We start from the raw sequence: 24,340 nt of genomic DNA, 5'->3' as shown, positions 1-24,340 counted from the left end.
GTTCCGCAAGGCAGCTGGTAAGACAGGGGAATCTCTGGGTGGAAGCACCTGCATCGCAGAGCAGGGGCCTTTTGCCATTGCCCCACAGCCTTCTTCTTCGCTGCTGCTCCTAGAGGGAGGAGAGGACAGAGGGTCACTGCAGCAGGAACATTGCCTGCCAGTTCCCCTCTATCACCTGTTTGCAAGGCAGCAGAGGTTGATGTGCTCCATGTGGAGCCTCAGCTGGCTGCCTAGATCTCAGGGCTGGTAGGGACTAATGCTCCTCAGCCTCTCCACCTCGTCCTTCAGGTCAGCCACAAGGCTGAGTAAGTTGTTTAGCTGGTTGCATCTCGCAAGTGCTGCCTCCATCGCCCAGCACCGCCAAAGCCAGACTCTGGCACTCACCACAGCCAGAGATCCGCACGCTGGCATGTTGTTTCGGGACTTCTGTCTGGGTCTCCCCCTTTTTCCTGGCAGTAACCTTCTGCCAGAGCGCAGCTACAAGTCACTGCCGCCCCCGACGCTTTCTCCGAGGGCCGTTGCCAGAACAACGGCCACTTCACGTCCGCAGTTCTCGCGAGAGCTGCTGGGCCGCAGTGTTCGTTACCTCGGGGTTTCGTGGATGAAGGCGCCGAGAGAAACCGCCCGAACCTCAGATCAATCGCTGCGGCTCTCGCCGGGGCAGCTCTGAAGCAGCGAACCTCGGCGATCAACTTCATTAAGAAAGGACATGTGAAGGCAATTACTAAAGGTAGTCAGTAGCTACCACTCCTCTGTTCTCCACTCCTGAGTGATGCCGCAATGATGATTTTGACAATGATGTCCAAATGGCTCTGGTAACTTTAAAACAAGCTGGCTTTCTACATACAAAGGGCTCTTAACAAAAGACTCAATGTTTCAGAGGGAAAAGCTCATCTTGCATTCCCTTTTGCTTCCACCAAGCATCAAGGAACAAGCTGAAGTGGGCATTAAGTATCCTGCCTCCATGACAAGGCACCACGCAACACCCAGAGCCTTTCCCCAGGCACTCAGAATACAACCCTGTCAAGTGCCAGCATTACATTGAGCTTGTGCAATTAGTTCAGCTACACACGTAGGCCAGTAACAAGGTCTTCGGAACAGAATTTCCCTGTCATTCATATAGAGAAGAAAAATAATAATTTTATTATTGCACATACACAGTAGCACATGTCATAACCAAGCAAAAATTTGGCTCCCCACTTCCCACACTTCATACAAAACAAACACAATTCACATTCTCCATCTTGTCTCCTGCTTTTGTTGTTAAGTTTCAGCAAAATCCCTCCAGGCACATTACAATGCTGCAAGGGCATAATTAAACCCTCAACGACCCTGAAGGATATTACCTTTTGCAACAAGAATGGGAAAGAAAACTCCTATCCTCCTCTAAGGACCAGACCTGCTAAGTATAACACTTAGCGGCCCCTGACTTAAGCCTTCTTAACTTATATGTGAAGGTAATATTGATTAATACTAAACATCCGATATGTAACAGAAACCTTCATATGCTTGTAACTCTGGGATAGCAGCGATCCCAAAAGGATCACGAAGGTGTACTACCACGCATAGATCCCTCTCATTTTTCTTATTTTAGAAATTGCCCTAGGTTGGCCAGAGTTCCCTCTTCCCTATAAAAGAATGGCCTACCCTTCTCCAGTGCTGCGAAAGGCTCAAAGATACACACAATCTAGGCGTTTTGGTGTGTGCACTTAGCACACAGCTAGGCAAATGCTCAACATAATAGGTGAGTAATTGTCTGAAGAATCAGGCTCCAAGGGTTACAATAAATGAAACTATATCAACCCAGCAAAGTTCCGCATTTTGGAATCAGCTCTCTTCATTGTTTTTGTAAATGGTCTCAACACACGACTCAAATGCTAGGTGAGTTTATGGGTAACATCAAATTAGGAGGAGATGCTGACTCCCTAGAGGGTGAGGAGAGGACTTGCAGAGAGAACTTGGCAAATTAGAGGGCTGGGTGATTATCACGAACATGAAACTTAACAGGAGCCAGGTGCTGGATTCAGCAGCTGGCACTAGGCAACCCTAGATTTTATAGACAGACTGGGGAATAAGCAGCTTCAACTAGGACAGAATCACAGAATCATAGAATCATTAATGTTGGAAGGGATCTTTAAAAGCCATAGAGTCCAAATCCCCTACAGTGAACAGGGACACCTACAGCTCCATCAGGTGCTCAGAGCCCCTTCGAGCCTGACCTGGAGTATCTCCAGGGATGGGGCATCCACCACTTCTGAGCAACCGGTGCCAGTGCCTCACCACCCTGGGTTCTGTGAATAAAACCAGGAGGCTAAGGTGGTAATTTTTAGAAACATTTAATCACCACAGTTCAGTTGGCTGGTGGCTTACACTGGAGTATTTCAGACTCTGAAGGCACATGTGCTCTGCAGAGGGAACCCCAAACACCAGCCCACCAGCAGTTGGCTGTGTGTGCTGTGGGGAAGATGTTGGGCAGGTGTGTCCCTACCTCTTCTCTGAGCACATTCTTTTATCATCTCTGAGGTGAGGCAAGGAGGGATTCAGAGCAGCGGATGCTGCTCACCTTCACTTGAACAGAGGCATTCAGCCTCACTGCACACACATCACAGCATGTTGTAAGTTCAGCCGTTTCTGACGGCACGCCAGTACACGTCAGGACTCAGATATGCACACAAGCTGTCCAATAAAACTGATCTAAAAAACTACAGTATCTTTTGTCTGTGCAGATAATTGCCAAATGTGGAGAAAAAAAAAAAAAAAAAAGAAAGTCTCGATCTTAAAAAAGAAACATAATCTTGCTTGGAACTGTTTTTTAACACAGCATTTAGAAGAAAGTACATTCCTGTTGAAGGGAGAAATGTGTAGGTTTTGTAAGCTGGAAGACTTTGGTGCAACTCAGGAAAACACGCTCATAAAAATAATTAGACTTTTCTTCTCTCATGTTGGGTATGCAGGATGAATAGTGAAAACAAGTCATTTCTTTATTTCCCTACTCCACCTGTTCAGAAGGATCTGTTCATGTAGGGCCAGATGCAAACTCTGCCTGCGTTGGGTTTACATGACAAGGCATTGGTAGTGGGGGCTGAGGGGTGTCCTCCGTGAGCAGCGCCCAGCACTGCCCCATTTAAGAGCAGAGCAGCTGCAGCTGCTCCCACAGGGACCCACTGCTGGGCAGAGCTGAGCTGTGAGCAACACTGGGTGCACATCTGGGAGAACAGGCTGAAGGAGGAAACAGTGCAGTGAAACTGCAGCTGGGAGAGAAGGGTGAGAGGAGCTCTAGTCTGTTATCAATAGGGAATAAATTGCATTAATCTCCTTTATGCTGAGTCTGTTTCACCCGTGACAGTAACTGGTGAGTGATCTCTCTCTTCCTATCTCATTTCAAGAGGTTTTTTTTTCCCCCCATTTTCTCCCCCTGCCTCTTCAAGGGGGTGAAATGAGACAGTGACATGCTGGGATTGAGCTACCCATCAGCTGTTAAACCACCCCACTGATACAGTGCTGGATTAAGATAGGGAGGAAACTTAGAAGCTTGGATTCGTCTTCTCCCTCATTTACTGCTACATCTCCTTTCATTTATTTTCCCGGCTTCCTTTTGCTAAGATTTATTTTAACAATATCCAGTTATTAAATGTACCAGATAGCATGAAACTAGAGATAAGTTTGCAGTACATGACAGCAAAACAAATTAAAATAATGGAAAATGTCAATGTTCACCTAACTCCTCCTGTGTAATGCCAAACTCCTGTCTTGCAGCAGCAGTACTCTACTGAACAGTTAGATATAGGCTCACCTCAACAGATTTATCACAGCAAACTTGTTTTAATACATTGCTACCTTCCAACTCATCTGTATTGCACTTTCTTCACACCCAAAAAGGAAAATTCCAACTTCCTGAACAAGGGCTGTATTAAATTAGAATAAACAGATAGTATCAAATACACTTCTGTTTTGTCAGGAAATAAAAAAAAATGCAAAGCGCCACACCACAATAAGACACAGACTGATTTTCCTCCTTGCATAGCAAGCTACCACCTGATTAACAAACACACAACAAGAGTTTTATGTGCCCAAGGATGGCGTCATGTTGACATTTCAAACGCATCCTGGAAGCTCTAAGAGATCAATGTCCTTCTGCAACAACGATATTGCTACAATGATTATCTTACAGTTCTGAACACGGCCATAGATATCTGTATTTAGGCAACCCAATTCCAGACTTCATGCTTATTTAAGCATTGCAACGGTCAGTGAGCATGGCACCAGTTGGCTTTAGGCCTTCGTCATTTGAGTGCTCTCCAAAAGGAACCCTGAACACTGCCAGGACAATGGGAACCAGTCAGATGCTTTTAAAAAGGAATTGAGATGGAAGAGGAATACAGACTACATCTCTCAAAAAGACAGACAGCTGATCAGATAATTCCTTAACCCAAAGGAAAACAAAACACTCATGAATTTTCATACTGCATGGAGTTATTACAAAGAGCAAGTTTGGGAGTATGTGCCAGCATGGGCGTACTGTTTGGGACTCTGTATTTGGCATCACCTACTGCAGCCATCAGTTGTCTTCTAGGAAGAGATTAAAAGCTGAAGCACAGAGGAGAGGCTTTCACTAAATTAGCTCACACACTTTTATTTTGCTTGCAGATCACAGCAGTTCAGCACAGGGCAAAAAGGGCCAGAAATGCACCAGACTGGGATGTACCTGGGCAAAGGGAATGCCTCTGCACCACTCAATTCAAAGGAACTGGATGACAAAATGTGCTAGAGCTGAAGCTGGCACTGGTAACTGCACTACTCTGACAGTGATCTCACGGAAAGGAGGGAGAAGAGGGGTGCAGCCTGCCACAGCCGAGGCAGGTTGCAGCCTCTACAGATAACTGAAAGCATGACTGCGTTTCTGTGGGCAGCTCAGGTAAGAACATGTGGGATGCCATGCAAAACTGCCAATCACGGAATCACAGAATTGCAGGGGCTGGAAGGGACCTCAAGAGATCATCAAGTCCAACCCTCTGATAAAGTGGTTCCCTCCAATAGGTCACACAGGTAGGTGTCCAGACAGGTCTTGAATATCTCCATAGAAGGAGACTCCACAACCCCCCTGGTCAACCTGTTCCCATGCTCTGTCATCCTTGCCATAAAGAAGTTCTTTCGCATGTTTGTATGGAACTTCCTATGTTCAAGTTTTAGGCCATTACTCCTTGTCCTATCACTACATACCACCTAGAGAAGAACCTGGCCTCATCCATTTTGCCTTCCACCTCCTTTCAGATATTTATAAATATTTACCAGGTCAGTCTTTACTCAATCTTCTTTTCCCCAGGCTGAACAGACCCAGGTCTCTCAGCCTTTCTTCATACATGAGATGCTCCAAGCTCTGTGTCATCTTTGTGGTCTTCCACTGGACTCCTTCTAGGAGATCCCTGTCTTTTTTTAACTGGGGAGCACAGAATTGGACACTGTATTCCATGTGCGGCCTCACCAGGGCAGAGTAGAGGACAGTGATCACATCCCTCAACCTGCTGGCCACACTCTTTTTGATGTACCCCAGGATACCATTGGCTTCCTTGGCCACAAGGGTGCACTGCTGGCTCATGGCCAGCTTGTTGTCCACTAGGACCACTAGGTCATTCTCTGCAGAATTCATCTCCAGCAAGTCATCCCCCAACCTGTACTGCACAGTTATGTCTCCCAAAGAACAAGACTATACTCTCACTTTTGTTAAACCTCATCAGGTTCCTCCCTGCCCAACTCTCCAGTCTGTCTAAGTATTGCCAAATGGAAGCACAGCCTTCCGCTGTGCCAGCCACTCCTCCCAAAAGTCACATTGCCCATATGTCTACATAACCCTCTTAGGCATCCTTTGCTTTTTAAAGTCCCCAGATGAGTAATCACAAGGACTTATTCATTGCTGGGTCAAGCTCCTCTCTGGTTCTTTGCCAGCAAATTAGAGACTTCATCCATCCCTTAAGCTACCTGAGGAAAAATGCAGGAAAGCTCTGGACTGCTTATTAGTACTGCTAGAGGAAGTATGAACTCTGCAGCACAGCATGTTTGCAACAATGCTGCATCACAGCACCAATTATGGAGAAGCTTGGTCAGTACCAGCAGCAATGCTGTGCATACAGCTACAGCCTGAACTCACATCTCAGGACTCTACCTCGAAGCCAGAAAATCCAATTCCAGCCCATCTGTGCAGCTGCAATAGCTTAATCATGGCAGCCCTCACCTGCAGGAGAGTAATAAAGCAGCACAGGTAACATACCAGCAGCACTCACCACCACCATCAGCCTGCGTGCTGTCTGTTCATAGGCAGCTGCTCGAGTAAAGTACCAGGAATCTCATTTAAAGAATGAAAACAACAAGAAGCATTTTTTTCCCTTTATTTTTTGTCTCTGTAAGGTATCAGGCCAATATGAGGTCTCCCCAGCCTGGTTTCTCACCTCCAGTGATATTCTAGTGATGTTAGGCACTGGAATGGGCTGCCCAGGGATGTGGTGGAGTCACCAACCCTGGAGGTGTTCAAGGAACATTTGGATTTTGTGTTGAGGGATATGGTTTAGTGAGAACTATTGGTGATGGGTGGATGGTTGGACTGGGTGATCTTGTAGGTCTTTTCCAACGTTGGTGTTTCTGTGATTCTGTGATTCTCTCAGGTGGTGGTAATCCTGCTTAAAAGCAAGGAATTAGGGTCACAGTGCCAATGTATAATGCTTTGGCAACAGACCAAGCACTGTAGCAGACAATGCATAACATGAAATGAAGAAAAGACTTTCTTTTTGCATTACATTTTCTCTGATTTAAAAATCTAAGGCTTTATTCTTAACAGCTCCATGAGCAAAGCGATTTGTCTCCATGGTGTGTGTATGGCATCCCTTTGCATGGGGGCTCCCAGCATGCTGCTGTTCTGCTCCATTTCCCAAAATGCTCCAAAATAAAGAAATATTTCTGAAATAAGAACTATCAGCAAAGTCATACAGAGAGTATGGTCACAATGAAGGGGAGGAGAGGAAAATGTATCACAGCACACTTTCAGAGTTCACATTCCTCCAAAACCCATCTCCTGTCAATCCAAGCGCGGTGATAACCCAGCTGCTCTCTGTATCTCAGCAGTTCCAGAACTGTGTGTTTTAATTACACATCAGACACGAACTAACGAAGTTCACGTGGATCTGGGACTTTAGTGTGCCTCACAAAAAAGGAACAAGCGCTTAGCATGTAAAGACAATACGCCACGCAGGTATTCATTTGTCTTTGGCAAAGACAAAATTCATCCTTTCCCTATCTGCCATGGTCTTCTCTGCTGCCCTTAGATTCTCATGCAGAAAAGCAACAGTTAAAACCCTTGCATGCATTCCTGACCAGCATTCTGCAATACATTCTGCCACTACACACAACAGCCAGCCTCTCCTCATCTCATTAAGGCCATATTGATGAACAACATGGGCACAAAACACAACAGCACTCCTAAGTCTTGCCTTATTTTCATTCAGTACTATGCCAAGCTCCAATTTAAGAAGGGCACCAAGCTTTCTCCTGCATAAACAGAAGTGAAGAATAACTTAAAAACAAATTATGAACCCAAAACGTTATTGCACTTTTCCTCTCTTGAGTCTAGCGCTGTGCATTCAAAAAAAAAAAAAGCCTGGAACATTTCCACAATGAAAATATGTAAATTAATTACTCTCTTATGTTGATTGATGAAAGTTATTTTGGTTGAGAACAATGCAAGTCACCCGCAGTTTACAAAACAATATGTCAATAAAATGAGTTAGACCTGCTGAAGAAAATATTTGTTGTAGCCTACAGCTATTTTTGCACATGCATAACCTTGAATTACAGTTCTTAGGAAAAAAAAAATACCACTTCCACATTCAGATTAGCAACTAGTAAGTTGAGACTTGCATTTCCTCGAGTACTAAGGAATCTATTAACACAGCAGACAAAAATACACCAAAGAAGGTTAGAGAGCATATTACCATCCTTCATGATCCCAGCAAACGAGAAGTGACAAAACTTAAATTTACAGCAAAGGCTTTTTATCATGAAAATAAAAATGCTTCAAGGCATAAGTGCTACTTTCTCAGCATGTATTCCTCCCCTACCCCTCCTCTCAACCCAGGAAGATTTGCATAAGGAAAAGAAAAGAAATGAGAAACAAACAAACAAACAAAAAACCTGTACAAAGTATCACTACAAACAGCATCTCAACCTTCACAACACTTGCAGGATTTTCTGCGAGGGCCAATATTAACTGCTGCTCCAGCCCAAAATGCCACATGCACAAAGCTCTTCACTGGGACCAAAAATCAGGATTACAAGTCAAGACAGGGAGAGCAAAGGACCCCTAGAACAAGCTTGTACAAAAGGGACTGATGGGTTGGGGACCATCACAGAGAAGTGGATCAAGTTTGTTTGCAACATTTTAGGTGTGACATCTCCACAACTATCCACAGGATGCCAAGCGAGACCCCACAGTTACAGCAGCCCCACGATGTGGGGAGGACAAGTTGGACCTTTGCATTGGTGAGGCCCTGGCACAGGATGCCCAGAGAGCTGTGGTGCCCCATCAGTGGAGGTGCTCAAGGCCAGGTTGGATGGGCCCTGGGCTGCCTGAGCTGGTGGGGGGCAGGCCTGTCCATGGCAGAGGATTGGGATTGGGCAACTTTGAGATCCCATTTTGTGATTCTGTGATCGAGGAGCTCAGCTCAGGGCATGAAGTTCTTGAACTCAAGGTTCCCATAAAAATTAAAGGGCTTGCTTGTTTGCTCTTTTTCAGACTTGAGCAAACTAAAATGAGTCACAAGTATCAGAAAGCTTAAAATATGCAAATATGCACAGCAAAGAATCAAAACATTTACCCGACACCTGCTTGCTGGAGGATTCAATTCCTTCAACAAAATTCTCGGGTAACTCCCGGCTGAGCACCCAGCTTCTTGTCACCATCTCAGCTTCTGGGAATGAAGGTTCTGGGATTTCTGTCAGAAAACTGTCTCCAAGGCCTATCTATTTCTTGTGTTAACTTTCAAGAGCGAGATGGGAGAAAACTGTGAAGTTTCACATTCCTCTCCAATCCAAGTTGCTGGAGAAAGCTCACTTTCTCACTTCCTCCCCCCCCTTTCTGAGCTTTTCCCTGAGATGGTAATACAGGAAATCAGTCTGTGCTCCCCACAACCTGCAGCATCCTGTATTACAGCCTGTCTGGAGGACAACCCTGCATCACTCTGCACTGCTACGAAGGGGAGCAGGGCGACACATGCCAGTTCCCAGCCACAAAGCTCCCAGCATCAGCTGCAGAACAGACCGCAGGTCTTGCTAACTTCACTCTGCAGCTGCTAGGAAAAGTATTTCAGCTGCTGATCTGCATTACATTAAGTTGTTTCCCTAGAAACATAAGTGATATTACAAATTCGAGTCTGAAAAAAAAAAAAAGAATTACATTTTGCAAAAGAAACTTAGCATCTTTCTCTATGCTTTCCCCCTTTCCTCAGCTTCTTAAAAAGCTTAAAACCCAATAACTGCAAAGAGAACCACAAAACAGCCTTCCAATTACACACAAGCAGTAATTTCCAAGCACTAACAATACCTGCATCATACTGGACATCATACTGAGACCTAGCAAACTAAGGCAGATTTTGCAATGAGGCTATATTATTCAGGTCCAATTAATGGTAGATGCAAAACTGAAATGAGATAAACACCACTTTATGCTAGCAGTCTTGCTAGCACACACTGAGTCTGTGACATTACCAGAGATCAAAAGAAGCATCTTAAGCAAGCTATTCTTGCCACAAAATAAATAAATACATTTTAATGAGAAGGAAAATATCCTGTGTGTCAAGACTTTGCAACCTGAATGTGGAGCAAGTCTGCCTGCCTGTAATGGAAAGGACACCTTAAAAACATGAGATTACTTAGAAATATGCAACAATAGCATCTTAAAACTGGAGATGCAGGAAGAAAAGTAAACTAATATATATTCTATTTCTGCAGGATACATATTTTTCTTACTCATCTCCTCACATACGGATATTACTTTAGCATAGGTGTATTATCTCTCCGTATTTCTATTTCCAGACAGAAATATTAAAAAATTGTATTAATCCAAGTCTGACTCAGAAACAGGAAAAAAGGGTTCCAAAAGTCACCTCCCTCTCCTCCAAACTTAGACCAAGGCAGTATTTACCTGCTGCACTGTCAGAATGAGGACACCAAATCAGAAGATCCAATATTTTTAAATGGCACATGTGATGTGATGGGTTTTTTTCATGGCTTTTATATAAAGATAAGGAAAGCACAGAGAAAAACTGTCAATCTCTTAAAAAATAAAATAAAATAAAATAAAATAAAATAAAATAAAATAAAATAAAATAAAATAAAAACTTGGAAAGCTTATTCCAAAAATGAGTAAGACCACAACTTATGACATACATTTCTACTGCACAGAAATTGGGATAGAAAAACAACCAAACTGTATTTCAGAGTTCACTCTGCACGTTGACTTGTTGAAGCCACAAAAGGCAAAACCAGGAATGTGTGTTTGTGCACTACCACCTAAAGCCTTTGCTTTTGCACAAACACACTTCCATGCTTACAACAGTAAAAATAAAAGAATAATTAAAAAAAAAAAAGAAACACAGGAGTATCCAGCCTGAAAAAGCTAATGCCTTGTGAGAGCAGTGATGGCTGAATGCCCCACCCAGGCTGAAAACATAGCATTGATGGAAGAAAAAGGAAGAGGCACATCCTTCTTACTGTGAATTTATTTCAACCAACCAAGCCAGTGAGACACAAAAATGAGAGACTTAAAAACATCAAGTTTATTTTGAGAATCAGTTGTGCAGAAATTAGAACCCAGAGGCAAATGAGCCACATCTACTCCTCTACTCATTACTATAATTTACAACTTGTGTTAATTTATCCTACCACTCCTACGGATTCACTTAGTAACTTAAAGAATGCTGAACTTGTCTTTTAGTCCTAGTCATGTGCTGGCCTAACTTTGATTATCCCTACACAGAATCACAGAGTCATTAACGTTGGAAAAGACCACTAAGATCACCTAGTCCAACCATCAGCCCATCCCACCTTGCCCACTCACCATGGCCCTCCGTGCCACATCTGCATATTCCTCAAACACCTCCGTGGATGGTAGGTGACTCCACCACCTCTCTGGGCTGCCTGAGCAAGCATCTGGTCACTCTTTTGGAGAAGAAATCTTTCCTACCATCCAACCTGAGCCTCCCCTGGTACAACTTAAGGCCATTCCCTCTTGTCCTGTCGCTGTTACCTGGGAGAAGAGGTCAACCCCCACCTCGCCACAGCTTCCTCTGAGAGCACTGTAGAGAGCAGTAAGGTCCCCTGAGCCTTCTCTTCTAGAGACTGAAAATCCCAATTCCCTCAGCCGCTCCCCATAAGACCTGTGCTCCAAATCCTTCACAGCTTCATCGCCCTTCTCTGGACACGTTCCAGCACCTCAATGTCTTCCTTGTAGTGCAGCTGATTCCACCATACAGCTGTAATTAATGAAAAATGATTTCTTATCTCAAACTATCTCAAAACATAATCCTGTAACGCAGTAAGAAAATATTTTACTAAGCCCCCTTATTTCTGCACCACTATTTTTACCTTCCTCTGGAAGACTCTAGAAATTGTTTGCTTAACTTAGTTAGCCCAGGAAATAACAGGTGTCTCAGTTAATTTATTTTGAGTTCTTGTAATTTGGCATCTGAGCCCACAGAGACATTACTTTGTTGTCATCCTCATTCACTTTCCGCTTTGTTAGCACCTAAAGAAATCAATGCCATGCAGCACTTCATTTTCATAACTTCATCTTCTTTCAGCCTAGATCTTCCTAAATGTAGAAACTGAGCAGGTACATAGCTTGCTGTCTCCCTAGGCTTTAATTATATTTATAAATAAATAAACTCATGAGGATGCTTGTTAATTCAGTGCATGAATACAATCCTTATTAAATATCCCATTCAAGTTTACCGAAGTTTTTTTAAGCTGTATGAACAGCTGCAGGATTTGATGAGCAGACTACTCTCTCCTTGTTATTCCTTCTCCATTTTGTGTCGTAAAGAATGGGAAAAAATGTCCAAAAGAGTTGGAAAATGGAAGAATTGCACTCTCCATTTTTCACACGGTTATGTTTAGGATTTTCACCAAAGCAACCAAACAAAAATAAGTAAAACCTTAGTGCTTCCACAGCACTTTCAGAACAACAGCTGGCTCAGGTTTTCTCAAGCAGTGCTGCTCAGACTCTGCAGGATGCTGCAGCTTTGCAGCCAACATGTATCTCATCCTGGGTTGTGCTTCCTGCAGCATCCCGTCCCCTTGCAATAGCAGCCCAGTTTCATGGTACTTCCCTGGGTTGAAATATTACTATTTTAATCTCTCACTTAACAGCAGTCTGCATAAAGGTAAGTTAAAAAAATTTCTTCCTGTAAAAGGACTGCTAACACTAATAGATTTGATTATTTTTTCGTATTGACATGTCCATATTCAGAACCATGCACTGTTTTCCTCTTCCATTATCCCAGGATGTTCCCAGAAAAGCTTGGCTATGCAGTTACTCCCCCAGTAATCTTTCTGACAATACCCTGCATGATCCCCAGACATCCCATGATGATCACTGACTCCTTTCGAGTCCTTAAAACCTCATGAGCCAGAACTTCCCTCATAACCACGTAACCAAATAATGATGTTTCCCGTGCAAAACAGAAGCATGAGAACGCTCCCATTCTGCCCTGCCAAACTCCAGCCTCTTTCAGCGGCCTCCTCATTACGTGCAAAATAATTGGACTCCAAGCCTTGTGTTCACAGGAGAAAGGCGATGGGTGCTTTACTCACCCAGCACATAAATGGCTTTCTGAGAGTGGGGCACCCCAGTGTCTGCCCTGGGACCACAGCTCCCACCACAAACACAGCAGCACCCTGGCTCTACACAGGACACACACAGAGATGCTGTCTTGTGCCAAGGTCAGCAATCACATGCACTACACAGAGCAATCGTGTACGGCCTCAATTCATCTGCTCTAGCCCCTCCATCCATGAAACCCAAAGACAACAGGTTTGGCAAGCTCTGCGTGGGAATGCAGGACTGACACCAGCTCAAAATCAGAGTGTAAGATGCTTTCTGCAGTTTTGATTATGTACCCACATGAGCAGCTCCTGACTGAATCACTGTCTCTGCTTCAGCATCTTCTATGCAGCCTCACTGGGTGAGAACTACAAGTCTGTCTGTGGTCTCTCTCAGCTCACTGACCTACTTACTATTACAAAGGCAGACATTAATGGACTTCTCTTTTAACTTTCACTAATTCTTCCTTTCTATCCATTGCTTTCCAAATACAGACCACCTGTAAGTCAAATGTGTTTAGCTCTGTCAAGATTTTTGGTCCTAAAACTACCTTCCCAAAAAACAACAGCCCCATGCTCCCAATAGCAGATACCTTCAGCAAGGTGCATTAGCAGCTGCTGACCACCCGTGAACTGTAGTCTATGGATCAGGCCTGAAGTTCACTGAGGGCTCCAGACTACCTTAAAGTCTAGACCAAGTTTCTATTTTCTCTGTACAAAGAATGGGAGGGAAATCTTGAGTTAAATCAGCACGTGCACTTTACTAACCATCATGATCTTCATTTGGCTACCATGATGGAGCTGGGCCTGGATTGCACGAAGCACAGCTGAGGACAGAGCTAAGGCATGCCCCATGTAGGAACTCAGGAGCTACAAGGCAATAAACTGAGATTTCTTCTTCTTACACATTCCTTTTTTCCCTTCTGTATTCCCTGCTACACACATACATACACACTCTGCACAATGAAAAGTCCAAGACAGAGCTGAACAAATAGCACTGGAACAGGCTGCCTAAGCGGATGCCCTGTCCCTGGAGACACTCAAGGTCAGGTTGGATGGAGCTCTGAGCACCTGACAAGAAGTAGGTGTCCCTGTCCCCTACAGGGGAGTTGGATGGGGTGACCCTTAGTGGTCCCTTCCAACTCAAATGATTCTCTGATTCTATGAAATATATAAAAAAGACAAGAGGAAGAAGAAACACAAAAGGTTGAAATCACAGAAATGGCAGCTAATTCTCAATTCCAGCAGAGCTGGGTTAGCAGAATAAAATGGTGGCAGCAGAAAAAAAGGGAGTCGAAAATATCCATCACCCATCTCTAAGCCCTATGCAAAACCAATGAGCATGTTAGAAAGCATGTTGTATGAGGAAATGGTACATCAATTTTTTACATTTACTGAAATGGGACTGTATGAAGATATTGTTCTTCCTTGTGAAGCATTTTGAGATTTACAAGTGAAAAAAAGAAGTGTTTGTGAACTGAAGTTGAATCCTCCCCACATGAGTGCAGTGGAGCCTCCTGAAGCCTGTGAGCTGTGAGCCCATACAGACAGCCACAGCTCAGGGCAGGTTAGCAGCACTTCAACACATTAGCAGTCATTCCTATCAGACTGTTCCATAAACATCCTCCTTCTAAAGAAGGTGTCTTCTGAACCATCCACATGCCGAATACCACGTCACATGAAATCTTCTCTGAGAACTCATCAGAGAGAGTCTTAATGCTCACAGCAGCACCCAACGAGAAGGATGGAAAGATAAAAACCAACTAGCCAAATCTCTCTTAAGAAATGCACCCAAAGCGAGCCCATCTTGGCCATTTTCACAGAATTTCAGCCCTATGACAGACATCTGAAAGGAAGATGCTCTCAAAGACTTCATTTTTTCTTCGGATGTGAAACCATGAACCTAATTTTAACATCACATATTTGATCAAATGCCATGCCACGGGCAGCTCTGGTTCTAGAAGGCTGTTTTGACAGACCTACAGATGAATATTACTGCAGATAAAGCTACTCTAAAATCCAGAAATCAGCTACCACTCCTGTTACAGTCAGAAGTGTATAACAACAGAGGCCTTAAATTACAGCCCAGGCTTACATTTTTACATATTTGTTATAGTTACCCCTGGATACTTTGCTGTGAAACTTGATCAGTGCGTTGATATATGCAGAGATTAAGTCATCCAGTCTCCACTGGCAGAGAAATGTGCACTCACAAGAAGAAATCACTATTCCTTTTGTCCAAAATCCAAAGAATTCTAATCTCAGCTTCACTGTGGTGGATTGAAAACGACTCCACGAGTGCCAAGAACGACTTAGCGGAGAGGACAGTACAAACCGGGACTTCTGCTAACCTCCAGCAACACGTATCAGTACAATAAAAACAGCCCACGCACCAAATGCACCCCGAAGGTGGCCAGCCCTGTTACAGATAACTTCACAATCACGTATTATCACAGCATTATTTGAACTCAGCAAGGATACGCCACTAGAACAGCCACAATCCTCAGCACACACGCTGTAAATGAACTCACACTCCGCACAGAGTAATGATCTACATAATTTCTGTTCAATGATTCCTAGTAAAGCTAGTGCATGTCTATAGAGCCCCTGAAAGGCATTTGCAAGAGTGGTTGTGAGTATAGCATGCTCCATGGCCGTGGCAGGAGCCATATATGTCCTGTCTTCTGCACATGGTGAGCCCCCCAGCTGCCCCAGGGGACCAGCAACCAACAAATATATTCAGGTTCACAAGCTCCTCATTCAGTGGACGGCTGACCTCTGCCTGATAGACGGCAATTTTTGTCCTGATGGCAGCATCAGAGCAACCCTCAAGATGCAGGTTTGACATACACAGCAGAGCTACTCAAATGAGTAATGCTCCTGAGACTCCAAGCAATGCAAGTCAGATGACAATCGACTTCTGCTGTAAAAGGCTTTTCTACACCCCCACGTAGATGGGGAATGCCTCACTGTAGCTGGGCACTGGGAGAAAAGAGCATACAGGAGATGAAAAGCAGCAGAAATGAAAAAAGTGAATAACACACACAAGAGGTGATCCCTCTGCAGATTCCCCTCTCCTGCCAGTGACCGTCTCCATGCAGGTGTGACCCAGGCCTGCACACTGGGCAGCCCTGCAGGGTGCACACTGCGAGCTGACTGAAATAGAACTGTTACATCTGCAGGGTGAAGGAACGCCACATTCACTCCGTAAACACTTTGGCTAAAAAATACTTACAAAACAGAGAAATTATGAAGCCAAAAGGATATATCTTAACAGTTACTGTGAGAAGTGATGTGATTTCTGCAATAAACATGCTCCTTTGGCCTTTGCCTGCCTATCACAATAATACTTATTCAAAGCTTCTGGGAATAGGCAGTAAAATTCCTTTTATTGTTATTATTATCCTCTTCATTTCTGCAGAGAAAACAATAAAACAGTAACACAAAGGAAGAGACATGCACAAAGTTACTGACACTTTTATAAAAGTGAGAAATTAAAATCTGGTTTGCTCTCAGCAAGGTCCTCTGCACATCACTGCTTCCCAGAATCTCTGTGCCGACAGTTTCTGCTTGCATATACAGTCAGTTGATGAAAGGCTAAGTATGAAAGCACACTAAGGATTTCCCCCCTAAGCACACCAAATAAAACCATTTACTATGTCATTTTAGCCATGCTAAAGATGTCAAGTATTTAAGAGAGCTTAAAATAAATATATGTATCTTTAAAAACTGATTGGGGCAAAACTCTTTCTGCATCTTTCCCTCTCTCACCATTCACCATGCAGGTACCTGGTGAGGCACTGGCACAGGCTGCCCAGAGAGGTGGTGGATGCCCATCCTTGGAGACGCTCAGGGTCAGACAGAACAGGGCTCTGAGCACCTGATGGAGCTGTAGGTGTCCCTGTTCATTGCAGGGGGGTTGGACTAGATGGTCTTTAAGGGTCCCTTCCAAACAAAACATTTTACGATTCCATACCTAGCATAGTCTAACATCCCAAAAATTCCAGGTTCCTTTCCTCAGTCATTACCACCAGGAACCAGCATCTTCCCACTACCCCTCTGCCCAGCCTTTGCACCTCAAAGCTTTTAACCCGTGCTCAGACAAGGAAGTACCATCTATGTAGTCCTTATTCAACTTGAAATCCTCTCTCGTCCCTTCCACTTTCTCCCTTGTCTTCCCACAATCACATCACACTTGAAAAAGTCAACAGTGGGACAACCGACACTTGGTGATGCTCAAGAATCATTTCAGCTGTCACCAGACAGCTCCAAACTGAAGGGAACAACATAGGAGAAGATGTCTATAGATGAAGACTGTGAGAAAATCTGAGCAATAAGACAAGAAAGGGAAAAACTGACAAAACTGCACATCCTGGTGTCTTAAGATAGACTGCAGACCTTTCCTGCTGTAAATTGGCTCAAAGACAAATCACAGCCAAAAGCACACATTGGAGAGAGCCAATCCCAAGGCCCTTCTGCAGCATATATCCCCACTCTCACAATACGGCTGCAAAAGCATGCAGGGCATTTGCTCGTACTCCTAACAATCTGTATCATAATGCTTCTTAGTAACACAATAAACCACACCAAAGGAGCCTTGTGGGCATCTTTAAATATTCCCTGCACCACTCATGTGAGGTAACAGCCTCCCAGCCAGACGTGGATGTGGGCCAGCAGACATCCGTGAGGCAGCACCGTCCCAAGCACCAGAGGTGATCCAAAGCTCACACATCATTTGGAGAGAGTTTTGTCTCCACATCACAGGTCAAGAGCAAGATTTTAGAACCGGCCTGCTCCATGAAAATTCACATGACACTCGTGTCCAAAAACACCAAAAGAATCCCAAAGTCAGGTCCATCTGAAAAGGACAGCAGGACCCTGCACAGATTGCAAATGAGAGCAGAAACTAAAATGCTAGAAATCTCTCTCTCTGTGTACAGAGCAACAGCTAAACCTTGCCAAAATCCAGGATCCTTGATCCGAAACCAGCCTCCAGGATCCTTGATGCCTTTGTAGCTGCCCCTCATCTCCACTTTATGTCACTCACACTGAAGTCAGCCTGGATATGGCTCTGGGAAGCCTGGTCTGGTGACCCTGCACATAGCAAGAAGGCTGCAAATAGATGATCATTGTGGTCCTTCTCAACCCAGGCCATCCTATGATTCTATGATTCCATGATTAAGCTTCTTGGCCACTGTGAAGTAGCAGCTGCTTTTTCACTCCATTTGCATCCAGGCCCTGAAAACCTCCAGCTTAAGATAATAATAGTAATAATTATTGTTGTTCTTTCCCATCTTGTTGTTCTGTCCTGGCTTCTTTGCCAGAGGAACATTTCCTTCTGGGTGCCACACACACTTTATCTAGACCACAGCACTACAGTACTATGAACACCCACCACTAAGGGCAAAGCAAGAACAGAAAGTATCGTTTTATCCAAGAAACAAAGGAAAAGGCTGGACTTTTCCAAAAGAAACCAGCAATCAGGTACCCTAGAAGATGCTAACTGTGACAAGCAGTGCTTGAATTTTGGCTAAGAAAATATCATACCAAACCTCAGGGAAAAAAAACAAGCTCACGTAAACTCTCAGCTCTGGATTTATTGACTGCCAGCGTATCCATCATATGCATTGCACTGCAGTGAAAATCCATAAAGATAGGTCATCCCAATGAAACGCAAGCTGGCAACTCCACACTGCATTTGATCGCACCACAGTGATGCATCCATGTAAGCAGTCACTTAACTCATCTGACCACTGCACGAGCTGCTGCTACTTAATGCCGCTTGGAGGCTACAAGCAGAATTTTAAACACCATATTTCTAAAAATATAAACACAACAACAACACCCCAGACATGTAAATGTCAAAATTATTAACCAATTATTTCAGAACAAAGTCAACAAATGACTTCAGCCTGTAGCAGAACATAGGGGCATCCTCTTAAGACTCCTGGATGCCATGATTTGTTTAAGCAACATGGGGCATAATCACTTCTAATACTGAAAAGAACGTAACGTGTCTGATAGCAAAACTGACATTTATACCTTCATTATATGCACTTGTCACTAAATTTAAACTGCATTATCATGTGAAGTGCTCAGATGGTTTGAAGGCAGAAGAGTGATGTATGATCAATGTTATTTAGGAATATTAATAAGCTCCTTTATTTTAAAAGGGGAAACATTAATAGTTGTTCTGAAGAGGGCTCACTTTTAACCTTCAACAACACTCAAGTGGTTGCAATTTTTATCAGACTGCTTGGATTTTGATTTAGTTCAAGTCCTGAAGCCACAATTAAACTTACAGCTACCTTCTCTCACTAGGCTTCCTCCAACAGCTGGAATAAGCTTTGAAGTCTGCAGAGACACAAGAGAAATGTTATTTACAGCCCATATGTACAGTACAAGCAGAGACAAGTTGTGTTGTGCACTTCCGAGGCTGGTGACAGACCATTTCTCACCAGCTCTACAGGAAGTCACTGAAACTATTTTCCCCTGCTCAGAAGCTCCACAGGCTTAAAAGGTGGAAATGCTGCAAGGCATTAAGAAGCATCCAGAATGTCCAAAAAAACAATTCTCATCATCAGCATTTAACCCTATCACTGGCTCCTTTGGAGACAGAAGTGATCCAGCTGCATCTGTTGAAATCCAACAAGCCTGGAAAGCCAGATGTATATCCAGATAAGACACTAAACCCATTAAATAAATAAACAAATAATCTCAAAGATGCACTTTCAACTAAGAGGGAAACTCCCTCTGACGCCCGGGAAGGGAGGGAGGAGGACTTCGGCCCACAGGAGATGGGGGCATGACTTACTTAGGGATATGGTTTAGTGGGCAACATTGGTGGTAGGTGGATAGTTGGACTTGATGATCTTTTCCAACCTTAATGATTCTATGACTCTATGAGATAGGCCACATGATGTCACTCCTCCGCAGGCAGCTATCCAGTCAAGGGATGCTGCTGTGGTCTCCAAAGGAGCACATAATAACCAAGGCAACACTCTGTGATATCAAAGGGAGTCATGCCCATGGACTGACAGCCAAACAATATAGGCGGCATCTGGAGGAAAGAAATAAAATACTGTGTTCTCCCAGGCGAAGCCACTGGTGTTTTCTGTTTGTGTTAACTTGCTGTCAGTGCCTGCGGGGTCTGAGCTTTGATTAACTGTGGATGACTGGTAGTGCAGACACAGACATGTTTAGGTAGAATTATCGTAGTAACCAGGCTCATACACCAAGAATGACAGAAAAATCAACAACAGCTCAATAAGATAACAGAGAATTTTCCAACACAAACTGCTATACCACTCACACCAAGGTCTGCTCTTGGTGCAGGGAAAGACCAGTGTTAATGTTGCTACAAACACCTTTTCAACCAAAGTGACTCTTTATTTGACCATTCAGTGTGCGGTGAAGCAAAAGTCAAGCTAAGGACACTACATCTCTCAAACCACCACTCAATGCACCTGCTGGCCCAGGGCCAGCCAGCCCTGCCTCCAGCTCCCAGCTCAGCCCTGCAGACCAAGCGCTGCACAGAATACAGTCCTTACAGCTTAGACAACATGAAGAGGAAAGGATATTAATGGTTATGTTCAAGTTTTTGATCTGCACTTAAAAAAAATCACAAAGCAGCCCAGCAGAGCTCTTCTCTTCCCTTTTCACAGCACTGTCCTCTTTTGCATCCTGACAGACCCGACTGTGCCCAAACCTAACAGCTCATCCACATTTCAGCACTCTTGGGTCTGATTTGATGCCCATTACAGTATCAGTGCAACTATCTGAAAGGTTGTAGCAAGGTGGGGCTCAGCCTCTTCTCCCAGGTAACAGCAATCGGATGAGAGGGAATGGCCTCAAGTTGCATCAGGGGAGGCTCAGATTGGTTATGAGGAAAAATTCCTTCTCAGAAAGAGTGTTGAGGCATTGGCACAGGCTGCCCAGGGCTGCAGTCACCTTCCCTGGTGATGTGGCACTGACGGACATGATGAATGGGCATGGTGGGGATGGACTGATGAGTGGGCATGGTGATCTTAGTGGTCTTTTCCAACCTTGATGATTCAATGATTCTAAACATGCTCATCTAAATGAAATGAGAATTGAGTGTTTTAGTTAAGATCTGTAAATTCTCAAAGAAACAAGCCGAGAGACACTAACGAGCTGTACTTTATAACTGTTCAATATATCCTCTTTACGTAAGTCTCTTTCACTAAGGACAAAGATGCATATGGAACACAAGCTACTTGCTGTCATGTTTGTTTATATTTTATTTTGTCATTCTACATGAACAAAATGCCTTTAAGTCTGGGGATGAATGCATGGTTGAAGACTGCAAAGCCCCCCAGAATCATCTGCACTGGAACTACAGACACCAAAGTGTTCCCACAGTAAACTATTTTGTTTGAAAAATAAATAAATATAGATCCAAATACCCCCATCCCAATCAATATCTATGTTGTACATCAGCAAATCTTCTTGTATGCCACTGAAAATAATAAACTGAAAGAACACATTCTGTTTGATTCGGTCATTCTGTTCCTACTGAAAAGACCATTTCTACTACACAGACCCAACCTGGACTAGCTTTCAGCCAGCACTAATTAAACACAAATTCTGATATGCTGCACCACACATCTTCCACATAGTGAAAGAAGTATCAAACACCTCTCATTTGTCACTGTCGTTTAATACAAAACACTGATCTGGATGCAGGGTATACGAAGCGTCTCAGAATAGCTCTCCACCTGCACAGAAAAAGCTCCATGTGCATGGGCTAAGTAGGGTTGAATTAATGAATATACCACTGCTGCACACATTGAATGCCCATCACTAAGCTGATAAGTTGCAGATGCAGAAGTGAGAATGCCCCAACTGCAACCATTGCTGCTCTTCCTGCATAGTCCTATCAGCTGGGTCTTGCTGGGTTCTGACTGCAACCTGGGTCATGGGCAAAGGGACAGTCAATGTGTGTCAATGTTTTCACTCCTATTTGCTCAAAAACACCATGCCTGTGCAAGGCACAGAGTGACATTCGAAGAGACTGACACCACCACATAAACAGCAATAGGCTGAGAGGCAATCAAAAAGCAAAAGCTTCCCTAGAGCACTCTGGGATTACCAAGGAGAAGAGAGGACTGCTTCTGGATGGAAGTTCTGCCCGTTGTTATCTATGGCAAAATTCCCACTGAAGACAACATAGACAGGATTCCACTTCTCCACGGCAGTGCTGACTCCCTGCCCTGGAACTCCCAACCAGAACTGTCAGAGTGGCATCAGTGCCAGCAGCTTTCATGCTGGGAGCACGAGGAGCAATCGCGGCACAGGAGAAATCATGGAACACATGAAATCCTTCACATAAGCAACCAAAGGCTTCTCCAGGCAGTGGGAATCTAAGCGCATTCCCAAACCACACAAGATTCCAACCTGCAGCCAGAAGTAGGACATTTAGCACTGACACACCTTGCTAAAAGAGGTAAGCCCTAGTGCTTCATAGGCTAGGTGAATTGGGTAGCTGTGGGCATGAAGACACTGGAATGAGTTGATTTGGTCTAGTACACGTGATATGACAATCACTAGCTGGGTCTTTTCTGAAGGTAGAATGGCCAGTATGGTTTGAGTGCAGGAAAACAGGAATGCACTGCCCAGGGTGGTGGGGTCACTGTCTCTGAGTGTGTTCAAGAACCATGGAGATGTGGTGCTGAGGGATGTGATGAGTGGGTATGGTGGGGATGGACTCGATGATCTTAGTGGTCTTTTGAAACCTTAATGACTCTTATGACTTCCTGTGATATTAAAACAAACCTTCTCCATACCAGCTTTCTGTCCTTCAGAACCTGACTGTAAACACAAGCATTATGAGTGCAGCTGGCATGTGTCAGAAGGCATTCAAGAATTCAGCACAGAAATACATCTGTAGGGGAACAGCAGCTATAAACTGCTCCTAACAAGCGGCTGCTGAAATGCCCAACTCAGTCCTAATTGCTCACTTTATTTTGTTGGACAGAATCCATCAGCCAGGATGCATCAGGTCAGCAAAGAACAACTTCATAACTTCATGGCAACAGCATAACCTGATGCCTTCAATTCAGGCACTGCAGGAAGCAGGGAGAATGGGGGTAACACCATATAGAGATATATGCACGATAACCACCAGGTAACATTGCATGCAGTTCACAGAGCATCCCATGTACTGCCAACACAAGTACAGGATGCAATTGTTACAAGCAAACAAGATACTGTGCTAAGAATCAAGCTTAAAAAGAGGGGAAAAAAACCAACCCAAAAGAGCAGAAGTGAGGAAGCAAAGAACGAGCATGACTGCTGCACTGCCTGCATTTCCTACAGCACGAGCACCACCCAAGGACCAGGCAGAGGATGTCCCCGCTCCCAGCCCTGCAGTGCCTGCTCCTACCTGGCTCTCAGTGGGACTCCGGAGCTTTCTGGGTGTGGAGCTCAGAGCCGTGAGCCCTTTCCCAGGCAGGCTGACTCCAGAGGGATCTTTCCTCCTCTCCCCGTGGTTGCCACCAAGTCCTTTCCAAGCCACAAAAGTAACTTTTCGTTCAGCTGGAGGATGAGCTCTCTGTGTGCCAGCAGGAAAGGAAGGAAAAAGCAGCCGGGACCTGGCCAGGCTGTTTGCCAGGCTCTGCTCTCCCAGATAACCCTCTGCACAACAGTTCCAGACCAGGAGCAAGCACCCAGCACAGGAGCCTGCCTCGGTGGTTAGGGAACAGCGTGGTACTCTGCATCGCTCACATCGCCCTCTCTTGCTTCCTTTGCTGAGATCTCAGAGCAGATTTCCTTAAGAAAAGCATCTGCTACACGAGTGACAAGTTAAAACGCCTCTGCATGGGGAAAGCATGGGTTTTTCCTTTCTGTCTGCCGGACAGAGATTGGTTAAGGACTCACAATCCGAACTGCACACCTCTCTCAGCCTGTCAGAGGAAACCACCAGTCAGAGGAGAGCATCCATTCCCATCAGCTCCTTCCTTTAACCAACACCAAGGCTGTGGTGCCTCTGCCGGGATGCCAGCGCGGACTTCCCATTACGTCCCATTTACAGGCGTTTATTTTAATTGGATCTGGGACTACGGACACTCGGCAACCCTTAATCCTCCCAACCACAACACAAGGGCACGAACACACACACACACACACACACAAAAGGAATAACACGATAAGACGCTCAATGACACATTTCTCAGGGCAGCGCGGCTCTCTTTATCCTCCCGCAAATAATCCGGTGGGGTTCCAGAAGTGGCCGAGGAGCGGAGTTCCTTTCACAGCACAACTTACGCGCTGCCAGCGACGCGTTCAGCCCATCCCCGGCATCAGCCCGGTCCACCCCGGCTGTCCCCACACACCCACACTCGGTGAGTGTCCCCGAGCTGCTGCCGGGACGGGGACGCTCCCGGCTCTGCCCCGCACAGCCGAGGGCACGGAAGGCGGAGAGACCAACGAAGCTAGCAAAACGCGAGCAGGGGAA

At 44.7% G+C, this 24,340-nt stretch overlaps 1 protein-coding gene and 1 long non-coding RNA gene across 8 annotated transcripts in view; one reads left to right on the top strand and one right to left on the bottom strand.

Annotated features, from left to right (window-relative positions):
* Positions 1-24,340, top strand: part of LOC128074652 (uncharacterized) — a 185,805-nt gene that overhangs the window by 127,353 nt on the left and 34,112 nt on the right. The gene's annotated exons all lie outside the window — the stretch shown is intronic.
* Positions 1-24,340, bottom strand: part of FAT3 (FAT atypical cadherin 3) — a 452,006-nt gene that overhangs the window by 427,058 nt on the left and 608 nt on the right. The gene's annotated exons all lie outside the window — the stretch shown is intronic.

The sequence above is a fragment of the Tympanuchus pallidicinctus genome, unplaced genomic scaffold (genome assembly GCF_026119805.1).
Source record: "Tympanuchus pallidicinctus isolate F22 unplaced genomic scaffold, pur_lepc_1.0 scaffold11, whole genome shotgun sequence".
NCBI classification, from domain to species: domain Eukaryota; kingdom Metazoa; phylum Chordata; class Aves; order Galliformes; family Phasianidae; genus Tympanuchus; species Tympanuchus pallidicinctus.
The sequence above is the reverse complement of the archived record's forward strand: the minus strand, read 5'-3'. Positions and strand labels throughout refer to the sequence as shown.